Source organism: Sapajus apella, unplaced genomic scaffold (genome assembly GCF_009761245.1).
Source record: "Sapajus apella isolate SASKATOON/1434 unplaced genomic scaffold, GSC_monkey_1.0 scaffold44, whole genome shotgun sequence".
Taxonomy (NCBI): domain Eukaryota; kingdom Metazoa; phylum Chordata; class Mammalia; order Primates; family Cebidae; genus Sapajus; species Sapajus apella.
Window position 1 is genome coordinate 20088892 of NW_022436984.1, and position 15726 is coordinate 20104617.

Below are 15726 nucleotides of genomic sequence, written 5' to 3' on the forward strand. Positions count from 1 at the left end.
AACTATGCCACCTTGTAAAAATTCATTAAGCTCTGTATTTGTTTTGTTTAGTGTTCTGTATTTGTATTTTATTTTACAATAAAAAGAGGTTTCAAAGTAAAAAATGCACACATCCTTTGGCCTAGCGATTCCACTGCTAGGGATTCATCTATAAGACAAACTCACCCAAATGTACAAATATAGGCAAATCTATTGCAGCACTGTTTGTAACAGCAAAAAAAAAACTGGGGGTGTTGGTGAAGATAATAAATGTTTCTTAGATGGATACTTATTGAATAAATTATGGTACAACCATACAATAGAATATTATGCAGCCAAAAATGTTGAAATAGGTCTTTATGGGTTCCTAGACATATCATTAAATGAAAAAAGGGTAAGGTAAGAACAATATTATTATGATCCCATATGTGAAAAAGAAAAAAAAAGTATACATTGTATCTGCATTGAAAATATTTGGAAGACTACCCATGAAACTGTTAAGCTCATGATCTGTGGAGGTAGCCTGGGACTGGGGTCAAAGGAGGAGAATTTACTTGTCATTTTATATGTTTTTATATATTTTTTTAATTATATGCATATTTATTTTTATAACTTTTTAAAACCTAGTATAATTTTTTAAAAATGTGTGGTCCCTTACAGTCATCTCAAACAATAAGTGATAGGCCACAGAAAAGTAAGGTCTGGTAAAGGAGAAAAGGCCACTCTCCCTTTAATGAGAAAATGAAGTGATCCCTTCCTTTATTAGAAACTCTGAGGTGTTGCAAAGTTGGTAACTGACTGGTACTGCCGTTGGAAATGTTAAAAACTAAAAATCTCTTCCTTCCCACCTTGGATATAAATGCAAGTATTTCTGATGCTCGGTTTCTAAAGGAGTGTTGTCAAGTGGACAGCACTTGTTGAAGTCATTCATTTAACAATTATTTGTTGAGTATCTACTCAGTGTTAAGCCTTGTGATAGGCACTAGAGATACAAAAAGAATATGACACATAAAATCCTGGCCTTCATAGAGCTTACATTCTAATTAAACATGTGAATAATTGTTCCTTCATTGATTCAAATAGTTTGCCTACTGGATAAGATGTTCTGTACTATTTCGTGGCATATGAATCATGTAAGTAAATAAAGCCATTTGCAGATGAATATAAGAGCCATGAAACACATAGATTTTAGAAGCATTTTTCTCCGAAGAAAGTATTTTTGGCCTTGAAGACAGCAGCTTATTATTTCTATGTTATTATAAAAGGGAAAAATAAAATAAGTTGATGTGATACGCAACTTTTAAGACAGTTCCCAACAATACTGCTTTTTTGGAATTCACATTCTGATATCATTAGAATGTGAGTATGGGCTGATCCTAGCGACTCAATTCTAATAGAGCACTATTAAAGTGATGGGGGTCAATTCTGAGACGGGGTTACAAAAAACTGTTACTTCCTTCTTCCTGGCATCCTCTCTTGGCATTCTCTTTCTCACTTGCTCTGAGGGAAGCAGCAACAATATATTGCAGAGAGGAGTTGTGGAGAGGACTACATGGCACATGGCATGGAACTGAGGCAGCCTCTGGCCAAGAACCAGTGAGGAATCGAGATCCTGTGAAGGATTGCATCATCAATCCAACAGCCCACGAGGGATAGAAAGCCTGAGTGAGTTGGGAGTGATCCTGTCCCAAGTGACCCTTGAGATAACTGAAGCCACCCCTTGCATTTTCCCCACCCTGAACCTCCTCCTGCTGATGCCTTAATTGCAATCTTGTGAGAGACCCTGAGCAGGAGGAGCCAGCTAAACTGCATCTGGATTTCCGACAGAATAAAACAACAATTTAAAAAAAAAGAAAAAAAATACAATAACTGTTGTTTTAAGCTTTCAGTTTTGGTACACTTGTTACAGAGCAATATATAACTAAGAGGGCTGATGAAACACTTTTTGGAAGCAAACAACATAGGCAAGATGTTTACATTTGGGAGCATTATTTGGCACATGGGGTGGATGTAGCAGAGCCATGATGGTTTTAGTAAATAGACTCCTCTGTGCCACTTTGCTTTATTTCAGCTCCTTTCCAATGAGCTACCTTGTCTCTGAAGGTTCTTAGTTTAAAACGGGCTTTAAAAAAATTGATGTTGGCCGGGCACCATGGCTCGCACCTGTAATCCCAAAACTTTGGGAGGCCAAGGCAGGTGGATCATCTGAAGTCGGGAATTCAAGACCAGCCTGGCCAACATGGTGAAACCCTGTCTCTACTAAAAATATAAAAATTAGCCAGGTGTGGTGGTAGATGCCTGTAATCCCAGCTACTCGGGAGGCTGAGGCACAAGAAGCACTTGAAACCGGGAGGTGGAGGTTGCAGCGAGCTGACATCATGCCAGTGCACTCCCTCCTGGGTGATACAGTGAGACTCCATTTCAAAAATAAAATAAAATGGATGCTATCTTTTCTGGCAGTAAGTTTTTTCAATCTCATGTTTTATTGGAAACGTTAATTTGAAAGTAATTTAAGAACCACGTCAGACTCTGATTTATTATATTATGCACTTGTTAGTGAGTTTCTATACTCCTCTGCTTTTCTCTATTGTCTGCATTCTTCTACCTTGCTTTAGAGCTTTTCTTAATTCTTCCAGCATTTGGTTGGAGTATAAGGATCTACTTGAGTAAGGTGTCACATTGTTTCCATTTTCAACATTTTTTTTCTGACCAGAACTATATTTTAAAAATATTATAGTCATTGATCTGAAAGGTTGTACATGACTTCCTTTATTTCTCATTTAATAAAGAAAGAAGGAATACAATCTACTTTGAGAGGTAGGCCATGTGACTATTTTAGTAGTTTCTATTGAGAGAAGACTATTTGCATTTTTTTGGTTAGAAATTTTAGATTACTTAGTTCCTTGAACAACATAAAAAAATCTAGATTTAGAAGGCCTTAAATTAGAGGGAGGCTTCCTCCCACCCCCAGGAATGGCAGTTCCTTGGCTATATCGGAGAATTTCGAGGATAAGAGGAAAGGGAAGGTTTGGGGTACCATTTTACTTTGTTTTCCAAGTTCTGAGAAAGCCTGTTGGCAAGAAATACAAATTGATCCAAAGATTATTTTCACTGACTCAACAACATAGGCTCCCTAAATTAGAAAAAGAGAAAAATAATAATAACAAAACAAACAAAAAACACACTACTTTCCTTCTGAAAATATTTAAAGAGAGAAGCAAGGAACAGTAGGAAGTGGTCTTTGAAGAACATGGCAATTTATGTCTTCTACCAAGAAAAAGATACAAGAGATGTCAAATAAGTGCTTTCAGAGATCAAAAAAGTTAGCAGCCTGGGACCTGGGTTTTCATTTCTGCTAAGTATTTTGTCTCCCTTTCCAACTGCAACACAGTCTTGAAACTACAAAAATACTTTTCTCTCTCTCTTTTTATTTTTGAGACAGAGTCTCATTCTGTCACCCAGGCTGGAGTGCACAATCTTGGCTCACTGCAACCTCTGCCTCCCAGGTTCAAGCGATTCTCCTGCCTCAGCCTCTTGAGTAGCGGGGATTACAGGCACATGCCACCACACCCAGCTAATGTTTGTATTTTTAGTAGAAATGTTGTTTTGCCATGTTGGCCAGGTTGGTCTCAAACTCCTGACTTCAGGTGATCTGCCCGCCTTGGCCTCCCAAAGTGCAGGGATTACAGCTATGAGCCACCACACCCAGCCTAAAAAATACTTTTCACCAATCAAACCATAACAGCAACAACAAAAACAACTGTATTTGAGAGTTTTTAAGCTTGTATTTTGCTTTACATTGTTTGTTTTATTAGCAACTCCAAAAACACACATGGCCCCAGAGAATAAGAGGACCAAAGACCTGAATTGCTTTTCGGACATCAGATAGCTGCCCTCGTGGATGAAAGAAACTCCTTTCCAACTTGGAAGCAAACCTTCAGGGATTTGGGAGTGGGCACATGATGTTCTTCAAGGTGCCACCAGCCTTTCTCAATAAAACATCTCCAGTGGTAAAACACAGAACCCAGAAAGGGCTGGTGTGAGAAAAATATGACAAAGATGGCTGGCAAAGTAAATCCGTGGTGAATTCAACCCCGAGAAAGCAGATTTCCTATAGTGTGCAAAACTTTGCTTAGGCTTAGTTTTAATAAATAATAAAGAGACACAAATTAAACAAAGTAAAGGTGATCTTGTCACGGATGGCTCCTTAGGATCTTTAGCATGTGATAATTCAGTTTAAACTTGGAGCCCCTACCCTGCTGGACTGACAGGAAATTGAACTCTTCAGGTCATGACTCCAGTGTATGAAGCGCAACTGTCCAGGTCACTCCTGGAACATGTTTCACACACTTGCTGAGGGCCCTGGTAGGAACCAGTCATCTTAAGAAGCACTAGGTCATCCGGAGGCCCTTCCTATCTTTAGTTCACATGAGCATGTCCCAATCTGCATGGTCTCCTTGGGATTACCCCTCTGCTATTAAATATTTTCTAGAAAAGAAAAAAAAAAAGACTCTTTAGCAAAGACCCAGCCACCCAGAGGTACATACAGCAATAGGGTATCGCCAAGAAGCAGGATGACACCCTCGATGCTTCTGGATTCACGGATTTTTTTTTTTTTCCCGAGGTGGAGTCTCGCTCTGTTGCCAGGCTGGAGTGCAGTGGCGCAATCTCGGTTCTCTGCAACATCCACCTCCTGGGTTCAAGCGGTTCTCCTGCCCCAGCCCCCTAAGAAGCTGGGATTACAGACGCATGCCACCACGCCCAGCTAATTTTTATATTTTTAGTAGAGATGGGGTTTCACCATGTTGGCCAGGATGGTCTCAATCTCTTGACCTCATGATCTGCCCACCTCGGCCTCCCAAAGTGCTGGGATTACAGGCATGAGCCACCATGCCTGGCTCACAGATCTTTTTAGTTTAGGAAAATACAGCCCTCCTCAAACCCTATTGTCCTCTGGAGGTTTATTCAGAATGAAAGCCTGGATGTCCAGCCACAAGTCTCTCTTGAGGCTCAGACACACAGAGCCAGCCAGAATGAAAAAGGGAAAAGGGAAAGAAAATACAGGGAGAGAAATTAAATCAGTATCTCAAAGGCCTTTCTCTTAAGTTTTTTCTAAAATAAAATTCCTTTCATTTTATTGTTTATTTTAGAGTTGAGACAATTGAGACATGGGCAGAATGACCAGAGGCACACAACCAGTTACTTACAGTGACACAACTAGTTACTGACAGATACTGACAGCCAACAATAGCTGGCTCTTTTTATTATTATGTCATGGCGCCTCCTGATTTTTTTCTAAGTTCCAACCTCTGTTCTACTCTAAATCTGCCCTTGTTAATAGGCACTTAAGTCTCTGCACCTAGAGTCTTAAGACATATTTGGAAACTTCTCTTAAGCATGTTGATCCATCCAGGGCTGAATTATTTGTGATCTAGAGAGTTACTCCACCCTGGAGCATATCCAACAGGATGAAAGATTCAGAAATAAATCACATTGTGCTCCATTCTTCCTGGCTCTCAATATCTTCCCACATGAGAAATCAGTTTCCCAAGAGGCTCCAAAAGGCCATTCTAAGGAAAGAAGGCAAAGTCTCATGGGTCCAGCCACCCACCACAGACATCTCTAGGATGACTTTTGGGGACCTGATCATTCCTGTGGTAATGATGCATGTGGCCTGGGAGTTTGGGGAATGGCAGATTCGTGAGCTATTTGTGTGTAGTTAAGTGTTTGGTCTTTCTCAGCATCAGCTGGCAAGGCCATGTCCTCTTCCCACTCCTCTGAAAGTCATTGCTTAGCTGTGTCTAAGCAAGGAGGGGAAGAGGGAGTGGTATTGTGTCTAACTTAGAGAGTAATCGTTACTGTGTCAGTGTGGAAATGACAAGTTGCAGTGGGTAGTGTAGGAAGTTTTCTAGTTATCTTGTCTATTATGGGCATGGTCCAATACTTTCTCTTCCTCTTCCTTCTAATAAAGGACTTCGAGAGAACAGGATGTACTGTTATGCTATAATTCGGGCAGACAATATAGGTGTTGGCTAACTTGATTTGCCATGATCAACTGCTTTTTTTTTTTTTTTTTTTTTGAGCCAATCTGGCAGAAAAGAGTTGGACTATTCTGAGAGTTGCATAAGTCCCTCCAATGCTTTTTTGTCCAATCCACTCAGCAGCAGCAGAATAGTCAAGGGACCACATTATTTTGCTGTAGCACAGAGAGGTCTGTGGTGGTGAGCAGGTTGACTGCAAACAAAGTTCTATCATTCCAGTTCTGATTCTGGATTCTGAAGTCATTGCTAAGTTATTACCAGTCCCCATCTCCACAAATCACTTGGTGGATAATTAGAACTAAGTTAAACAAAATTGAGGCTTCTGAACACAATTTTTTCTTGCAGTCAGGGGCAGAGGTGTGGTGGGGAAAGGAGACCAAAACTAGACCTAACCAGGTAAGTGAAGAGCAAACAGCCACAGCGGAGGTTCTCATGGCGGCTTGGGTACCTCCTCACGCCCTGCCTCTGCACCTGCCGCCTCTCTGCAACCAGAGTCCCTCTGAATACTACCACCATAGCCACTCTCTTCCTTCACCCGTGGCTCCCTCCTCACAGATTCCCAGGACTCGCCAGACTGAGTTATTGCCTTCTCAAATGATTTAAACCTCCTCTCTCTGGAGGCTTTCCTCCCCAAATTCTCCACCTCCTCTCAATTCCTCTCACTCCCTTATACATTCCATATCGTTCTCTTTGTCTCTTTCTTTCTGTTTCTTTTTTAGCGCTCCCATGTCCAGGTATGCTGGTACATGAAGAGACAATATTCTACCTAGTTTAGTAATCTTTTCAAAAATGTGGAGTATATTTCCATGAATCTCAGACACAGAGTAGGTAAGATATTAGAGTTGCAAGAATGTTTGGACAGTAGCAAATTAAATATTGTCTTTCTGTTTGTGGTTCTTTGAGACATATCCAAACAACTAATGGAAACAAAAATTTTTTTCTAAGCTTTCAGTAAACACTGGTTGCTTTGGTGTCAGCAGCCTCTACTGCTGCCTCTTGCCAGCTTTCCACTTGGTAGAAGATGCTTCCCAAAGATGCACTTTTGTGAAGTCTCTGCAGAACCAGCATACACCAAGCCAAATCATGATGAAAATTCTTGCTGTCTGCTCCTTCTGCCAGTGCAGTCCTGTGTTTCCACTTGTTGGAAATACATCTGCCTGTCAATGTTAGAGAATGCCAGCACCTTTTTGATGTTACAAACTCACAGTGCTCCTCTTCCAGAGTACCAGTATTCATAATTTTTAAGCCTCAAACTTTCAAGAAATGGAAGCAACTGAATTTCACTGCATTTAAAAGTAGAAAGGGTACTATTACATAGCTAGAAATTTCTATCAGATATGTATAGAAATTTATATAATATATAATAATGCAGTAACATTATTTATGATTTTAAAAAAATGAATCCTTCTAAATTTACATTTGTGTGCCAGTCACAAGTTATGTTTCTAGCACATTCTTTAACGTCAAACAACTTTGTTTTTGTCCCAGAAATTCTGATTGCTCTGACACAGAAATTTACAGAAGTTAGAATTGAAACAAAAAGTTTCAGAACTCAGCTGGACATAAATTATATTATTACTGTGAGGAAAACACTTAGTTGTAACATCTCTTACAGGAAAGTTTTGAATTTTTTAGATATGACTAATAAAGATTTATGAGGTATAGCTTCACAAGGAGAAAAAGGATTTGAAGGAAAACTTTTTTTGAGGTAAAATAGAAAATCACAAGTGTAACTGTAGAGGAACTCCTATAGAAATCATCTACGAACTTAATTGAGCAAATGAAATGTATTAAACTTTAGAAAATCAAACATGCATGATTTAGTTTCTGGTATTGAGTTCTTTTTATTTACCTGCAGAGTTGTTTGTGGAATCTATTATTTTTCAAAGCATGCTATTGTAACATGGGTTGTCAATAACTTGATTCTAGTAATATGGTAGAAAGGGCACTGAATTAGGAACCAGATGTCCTGGGTTTTATTCTCACCCTGCTGTTTACCAAGTTTGTAACTATGGTCATATCACTTTAATACTTTGGATCTCTGCCTTCTCATCTGTTCAACAGGAATAATAAATACCCTAACCTCCTTGCCTCTTAATGTTGTTGTGAGGATCGAATAAGGTCCTAATTGTTAAATCACTTTGAAACTATAAAGTGCTATACAATATAACACATTCTGCTCATTATTACCTCAGAATTCCTCTCAGATTACACTGCCTCAAATACATTATTTAGGAAAAGTACAAACTTGAATGCCATATGGAGTCCTTGTTGACACTGCAGATGTTGGTTAATTTTAGATTCTAAAAGAACAAAAGAACAGAAGCACTACCAGGCAAATTAGCCTCTCTTTAGCTTTTTCTTCGAAATCTCATATTATACGAATACCAAACTAAAAATGGCAGGCTAAATATTATAGACAATTACATCATTTGAAGCATTGAAATTCTGTATATCCAAGCCCTTTTGCAGAACATGAGTTTATATTCTCTAAAGCAGATTGCCAATGAATTTAATGCTATAAGATTAATTATGGTTATTCTTTTGAGGGCCAAGTAAAAGAATTTAAATCTTAGTCTTTGACAGTAAATAATATAAAACCCCAAGAAAAATATAAGAATCTCAGAACCACAAAAAGACATGCAATCCACTTTGGTAGCCATAGCCTCTCTTGAACTAATGGAAAACTGAACTAAGCTTAGCGAACCTTGGGCCCCTCTGAAAATCTGGTCATAGTTACAAGAGGGCATTTCTTTGCAGAAGAGCAGGTGTGACAGATGTCCACATATTCATGACAACTGCTTTGATGGCTCCATCAGTTTGGGAAGACCTGTCCTGCTCACATGTACCATCTGTAAGACATCTTTTTGCATCTTGTCAAATCCAACTTCTGCTTACACATGCATAAGCAAGAGGTGTTTCTGTAAAATATATAGATGGCATCTGTCATTCTATCTTTTGTTTGCATACCACCCACTCACAAAATATATGCTGGAACAAGCTGAGCATTTTGTAAGTGTCTTGAATTTTTTTTTAATTATGGAAGCAGGAACAAATGATACTTCATATCAGAGCATATTCAATAGATTACCTGAAGTAGTTTAAAATGGTCTATTTGGTATTCTGAGCCTATGTTTTTAATGACATTTTCCAGAGAATAATTCTGACCTAAGACTGGTCACTAGGTCTTCAGGCCTTAAGACATTGATGAAATATCACTCTAACTAGAAATAATTTTCAAATACAGGCTATAAATGTTTCACCTATAAAATCTTGTTCCTCTAAAAGAGGCAGAAAGGACAAAAGATGTTTTAATCTATATTTTACTAACTTAGTGGCTACAATAGGATATATTTCAAAGTATGCTCTCATGTGGATTAGAAATATTAAAAGTAAATCCAAAGGGTAGGCTTTATGACACTGCTTATTTTGGATGCAATCTAGACTCACTTTTAAAAGTATTAACTATATTATTAACTGTCCCTCTATCCTGCCCACATGCTACCTCTTTTAATACTAAAGACCTGATAAGACAGGTGCTACTTGATTCCGCGTTTCATAGTTCTCTCAAGTTGGAGTGAAATTTTAACCCTCCAAATATTTGTCCCATGTGAAGAATTTTGGATCTATCCAGTTGATTACAGGCCTGAACCAGAAACTGATTCAAAAAACTTCATTCACTGCTGAAAGTGAACTGCAGCTGACCCTTAAAGTAAATTGGCTTAATTCCCTCAGGAAGCCATCTGTTCCCTTGCTTCTTTAGCTTCACCAGGGAGCTGGGTTTAAGCATAGACCTGGAGGAGTCCTTGGGGAGGAAATTCTGGCCTGGCTTGGTGTTCAGTCCTTGGGTAGGCTGCCATGGCAGCATCATTCCTACCAAGAAGAGCAGACTCTGTGAATTAACTAGAGAAATCATTTGTCAAACCATGGGAATACCATGAGTTTAATTTGTCTAATTTTGCTTGAAGATATGTCATCAACTAAAAAACCCTCTGCCAGAGATTTAAAAATGCAATCCAAACTAAATTAATCAAAAAGGTGAATTTAGCCAGGCACAGTGGCTCATGCCTAAAATCCTGGCACTTTGGGAGGCCAAGAAGGGAGGATCACTTGAGCTCAGGAGTTTGAGGCCAGCCTGGGCAACATAGCAAGACCTCCATCTCAAAAAAAAGAAAAATAAATAAAAATTTTAAAAGAAAAAAAAAAGAGTTCAAAAAGGCGAATTTATTGGTTCATGTAACTGGACAATTTAGTGTATCTGGTTCAGGTGAAGCTTGATCTAGGGCTCCAACAGTGTGACCCAGGACCTGATTTCTCTCTCTCCATTCTCAATTCAGCATCTTCAATATTGGTTCCATTCTTAGGCAAGTTTGCCCTTTGTATGCCCAATATGGATGCAAAGTACTCCAGGGACTACTTGCACCTAGGCTCAGATCCAAGTTGACATTTTCTTGTGAGTCCAGAATGGATTATTGCGGCCAGGGGAATAGGACATACTAGGTGGTATAGACCAAGGTCACATGCTTTGCCCCTAAGGCAGGCAGGGAAGGATTACAGGTGGGGACACCATTCCCCTCATCAATCCCATGACTGAGAGTATGGTCAGTAGAATTGATATTCTCGACAGATATTGGGACTATGTGCACAAATAGTTTCAAAAATACTATTTTTCACTTAAGGAATTCTGGATGTATAGAGTCCAAGTCTTACCAGTTAAGGAAAAGAAAAAGTAATAGCTAAAGGAGAGACTGTACCATTTTACAAATGGAAGATGGTTTCAACTAGAGTTGGGACTAGCTACTCTTTAGAGAATTTGGACAGTTCTATAATTTGTAGATTTTGTGATTCCTGAAGAGCACTGGAGCTAAGAAAAACTTCCTGGATGGTTATTTGTTGCATCTTGTTAACCTCATGTTCTATTTTTAAACACTTTCTCTTATGCCATAATTAAACAAGAAAAACAAACAAACAAACAAACAAACAAACAAACAAAAACCCTCGATATATATGAAACAGAACCAAAGAAAAATTCTATGTGGAAAGATAATTTTATTTTCTAATAATGATAGTGGCCAGACCTATTGGCTCACGCCTGTCATTCCAGCATTTTGGGAGGCCAAGGTGGATGGATGACTTGAGCCCAGGAGTTCAAGACCAGCTCACGTAAATGGTGAAACCTGTTTCTACCAAAAATACAAAAATTTAGCAGGTATGGAGGCATGTACCTGTAGTCCTAGCTATTGGGAGGCTGAGGTAGAAGGTGATCTCTCGAACTCGGGAGGTCAAGGCTGCAAGTAAGCCATGATCACACCCAGTTTCTAGTAAAAATTCAAAAATTAGCCAAGTGTGGTGGTGGGCGCCTGTAAACTCAGCTATGTGGGAGGCTGAAGCATGAGAATTACTTGAACCCTGGAGGCAGAGGTTGCAGTGAGCCAAGATGGCGCCAGTGTACTCCAGCCCAGGTGACAAAGCGAGACCGTGTCTCAAGCCTTGGTGACAGAGTGAGACCCTGTCTCAAAAAAATAGAAAATAAGAAATAAAATAAAAATCATAATGATGTGGCTAGGTTAGCTTCTTAAGATGTATATATTTTTTAAACAGCAGCTCTCATTGTCACATCACTTGTACACATTTCTACATCTGTATATATTCTTGCAAAGTACTCATATAAGTTAAGGATTCTTCTATCCTCATCTTATATATCTGTAATCTGATAAATAAGAAAAGGTCTTTTGGGAGTAGAGGGGGAACTAATGTAAAGATAGAATACCTGCTCTACATGGCCCAGTTATAAAGCACATTTACAAAAGTCTACCCACTTCACCAAGCCCTAAATTCTATTTTCCAAAAACAACTGTGGGAAAATGAAAAATTACTAAGGGGAATGAGAAGGGATGCTAATGAAAAATGGTCAAAGGGAATTTGGCCTTGGGTCTTGGGTAGCACTAGAGCTGTCTGGGACAGGGAATACCTTACAAGTTTTCAGTTCCAAATCCATCAATCGTATTTGAGATTTCATTTGAGAGATGCTTCTATATGTTCAATTAAAAAAATGCAAGTTTTCTAGAGCATGCAATTCATTAGCTGGGGCATAATCAAGTTGAATTTTACTCTCTCCGAGTTTTTTTTCTTCCCTTTTAAAGCATCAATCCCACTATTATTGGTTGCAGAGGAGGCAGATTAAATATTTTTAAATGTATTTTATTAGAAAAAAATACGGCTGGCACAGTAGCTCACGCCTGTAACCCCAGCACTTTGGGAGGCCGAGGCAGGTGGATCACTTGAGGCCAGGAGCTCGAAATCAGCCTGGCCAACATGGCGAAACCCCGACTCTACTAAAAATTCAAACATTAGACAAGCCTGGTGGTGGGCGCCTGCAATCCCAGCTATGCAGGAGGCTGAGGCACGAGAATCCCTTGAGCCCAGGTGGCAGAGGTTGCAGTGAGGCAAGATGGCGCCACTGCACCCCAGCTTGGGTGAAAGAGCAAGACTGTGTCTCAAAAACAAAACAAAACAAAACAAAACAAAAAAACCCCACAAAGATGGTACAGGCTACTCTTAATGAAATGAGAAAGTTAATTCTTGGAAAACAGAGGTTCAAATTTGGAGTCCCAACATCTTAGACCATTCCTTTGGAAGTTAATATCAGTTTATTAAAGTTTGGGAGACTTCTGGGGATTTATCATAAGAATATATTTGCACAGAGATGTGCCAGGTTATTCACTACAGAATTGTTTGTAATAAATAGCAACAATTGCAAACAACCCGAGTGTTCATCAAGAGGGGAACAGTTAAATAAACTATGGCATATTCTGCAGTGTAACACTATGCAGATGTTGAAAGAATGAGGAAGCTTTCTTAGCACTGATACAAAAGGTCCCCAAGACACATTGTTAGAAAAGCAAGATGTAGATCGAGCATACAGTATCCTACCTCCTATGTAAGAAGAGGGGAAGAAATGTAAGAATTGCTTGTACTTGCATGAAGAAAGACTGAAAGGATATACAGACAAACCAATATAAATAGACATCTCTACCTATGAGATTGGGTTAAGGGGAGAACAGACTAAAAGGGGCAGGGTGGAAGAGAGATATTTTTTATTTTTCATGGCCAGCTCTTATACAAAAGGAGAGAGACTTTCCACTCCCACCTTTTTACAGTACTCTCCCCTGATCCTTGGGGATGTGTTCCAAGACTCTCCGTGGATACCCGAAAGAGCAGATGATGCTGAACCCTATATATACTATGTTTCTTCCTACAAATGCATACTTATGATAAAGTATAATTTATAAATTAGGCACAGTAAGATATTTGAACAACTAATAATAAAATAGGACAATTACAATATGCTGTAATACAAGTTATGTGAATGTTCTTTTTCTTAAAATACCTTATTGTACTGCAGATTAGAGCAACCTCAGCCTACAATTTTGTTTTCTTTCTTTGAGAACTTTCATCTTTTCACTTAAAGAAAGCATTTTTTGGCTTCTCTTTGACATATCTGAATTGCCAGCTTCCCTATTCTTATGCTTTGGGGCCATTATTGAGTAAAATAAGGGTTCTTTGAAGACAAGAACTGCAATACAGCGACAGTCAATCTGATAAGAGAATGCTACTGACTAATGGGTGGGTACAGGGATGATTCACACCCTGGGTAAGACAGAGTGGGATGATGGGAACTTTCATCACGCTACTCAGAACGATGTGAAATGTAAAACTTTTGATTGTTTATTCCTGGAATTCTCCATCGGATGTTTTCAGACCACAGTTGACCGGAGGTAACAAGTCACAGAAAGCAAAACCATAGATTGGGTTTTGATTTATTAAATGTGAATGTATCAGCTAGTTAAATATAAATAAATATTAAAAAGGAAAATGTTTGAGAGAAGTCATTCAGGAGTCAGAGGGAAATTTCATAAAAGCTATAGTTGCTATTAAAACCACAACAAAAATCCTGAATCCATCCTCAACAATAAAAGGCATCCTGTCAGTAGGGGTCAAGTTGAGGGCTGCAACAGAAGCCCAGACCACACTGATTCCCATTCTCTGAGCGTCCCATTCTCGGAGCACCTCGCCTGTCTAGTATCTTCAGCATGCTTGGCTATCTTTTCATAGCTTTCTTTCCTCTAACAAACCAGAGATTCTGGAAGATGCTGCTGACAATAATTATACCTTATTTATTAATAAAAGTTAAGTTAAAGCTTTCCTAAGAATGTAGATTATTGCACACATTCATAAATGCCAAGAAAGTTCCCTAGTTATCTTCCCAAGAGGGTGAGACTCCTGGTTCACGTATCTGGAACAGGGTTCCTTCTCAATACTCACATGGTCACCTGTGTGCAGCTTTGTCATTGAGCTTAAAACATTCCATGGGAATCACTGGGGTACGAGGCAGTCTCTTCCACCAGACTGAGTTTTTTAAGGGCAAACAATGTGTCTTATTCAGCGAGTTTTGTATTCTTGGAGCCTAACACAGTGCGTGCCACAAAATTGGCACTCTATAAACTGAACTTTCATCTACCAAACTGCTTAGGCCAAAGTCCTAAGAGTTACATTGAATGTCTTTTCCTCATTCACCCCATTAAATCCTTCAATAAGACTTTTCAGTTCTAACTTCAAAACATATCTTAAAACCCACTTCTCTTTACCATCTTCAGTGTTATCATCCTAATCCAGACTACAGACTTCTGTAGTCTGAACCAAAACAATTAATCTGCCTTTGATCCTCACTCCCAAAGCCCCCAGGATGTATTCCCTAGACGCAGCTGAAGCAATCTTTATTGTTGCTGTTGTTGTTTTAGAGACAGGGTCTTGCTCCTTTACCCAGGCTGGAGTGCAGTGGTGTGGTCACGGCTCACTGCAGCCTCAAACTCCTGGGCTCAAGGGATCTTCCCATCTAGGCCTCCCAAAGTGTTAGAATCACAGGTGTGAGCTGCTGTGTCTAGCCCAGAGCACTCTTAAAAAATAAGTTGGCTTGGCGCGATGGCTCATGCCTGTAGTCCCTGAACTTTGGGAGGCAGAGGCGGGTGGATCACCTGAGGTCAGGAGTTTGAGACCAGCCTGACCAACATGGAGAAACCCTGTCTCTGCTAAAAATACAAAATTAGCCAGGCATAGTGGCTCATACCTGTAATCCCAGTTACTCGGGAGGCTGAGGCCGGAGAATTGCCGGGAGGCAGAGGTTGTGGTGAGCCAAGATTGCACTACTGCATTCCAGCCTGGTTAACAAGAGTCAAACTCTGTCTGAAAAATAAATAAATAAGCCATATCACATCTCTGCTTAAAACTCTTCAATGGTTTCCTGTTACAATTAGACTGCAATTGAAAGTATTCACCCTGACCTTCAAAGTTGTGCATGATCCGGCCCCACTTGCATCTTTGATTTCAATTCCTACCACTGCCTGTTGCTTCTGTCACGCCACAAAGATCTTTCAGTTTCTCAGTCTACTTTGCCTGCTCCTGTCTCAGGGTCTCTGATCTCTTCCCTTTGCCTGAAATGCCCTCCTCTTGATTTTTGTATAGTTGCTTCCTTCTAGTCAGTGATGCTCAAACACCACTTCCTTAGTGAAGTCCACCATGACCATTCCAGTTACATTATTGTTCTATGCTATTTTGGCACCTTTAACTATATAGATGAAAATCTTGGTTGGTTTGTGCTTATTGGCCCTACTATATTGTAAGTTTTATGAAGACCTGTGTTCATCTC